The 765-nt window shown below is 34.9% G+C and overlaps 1 long non-coding RNA gene across 1 annotated transcript; it reads right to left on the bottom strand.

The window, feature by feature from the left end:
* Window positions 1–340: 340 nt before the first annotated feature.
* Window positions 341–764, bottom strand: LOC109591186 (uncharacterized). The gene is made up of 2 exons (XR_002189700.1): window positions 677–764; window positions 341–630 (listed from the first exon to the last, which is right to left on the bottom strand). It is a non-coding gene; the product is annotated as an uncharacterized LOC109591186 (long non-coding RNA).
* Window position 765: the final 1 nt, after the last annotated feature.

Genomic DNA, 765 nt, shown 5'->3' with positions numbered 1-765 from the left:
TATCATTGTTTACCGGGTCTACTTATGTTTATCACTGTTTATCATTGTTTACCACTGTCTACTTATGTTTATCACTGTTTATCATTGTTTGCCACTGTCTACTTATGTTTATCACTGTTTATCATTGTTTGCCACTGTCTACTTATGTTTATCACTGTTTAGGATGATACAAGAGCTCTGTTTCCACACTGATGTTTACTACTGAAATTAACAGTAAACTCTGGAGTTTGGCTAAACCATTCGTCTTAAATCAAGCCTTATCTCACAAAAATACACCGAGTTTTTATTATACTAATGACGTCATAGCTCAATAGCCCTAGCCCCACCTACACAGTTTAGCTGAGCTGAGTTTTAACAAAACCAAAAATTATTTAAGAAAAATATACAGCAACTAAAAGTTGAACTATCACACACATGCGAAAACATGATATTGATCTGCACATCATACTGTCTCTGCAGTTAACTTGCTGCTGCAGCTATACTTATTAGTATTGGTGGAATGAGTGCTATTGCAATTCCAATACCATTGAGTATCAATCCCACTATTATTGCTGCTACACTATAACTTTTTGCTTGAGAGGAAGCTTGTAGAGCTCTATCATAATCACCACTTTGATTGTAGGTACGTGTCTGAGAAAAAAAAATGTAAATTAAAAAGCAGTTTCAGCGATTTTACCTCCATTGACTTCATTATTGCAAATATTGCAATCATCCAGCAACAAAATATAGCACAAATTGAAAGCCCAAGGTAATCAGGAGAAGGCT

The sequence above is a fragment of the Amphimedon queenslandica genome, unplaced genomic scaffold, assembly GCF_000090795.2.
Source record: "Amphimedon queenslandica unplaced genomic scaffold, v1.1 AMPQUscaffold_8766_Cont19294, whole genome shotgun sequence".
Classification (NCBI taxonomy): Eukaryota; Metazoa; Porifera; class Demospongiae; order Haplosclerida; family Niphatidae; genus Amphimedon; species Amphimedon queenslandica.
This window is presented reverse-complemented; position numbering and strand designations above follow the sequence as displayed.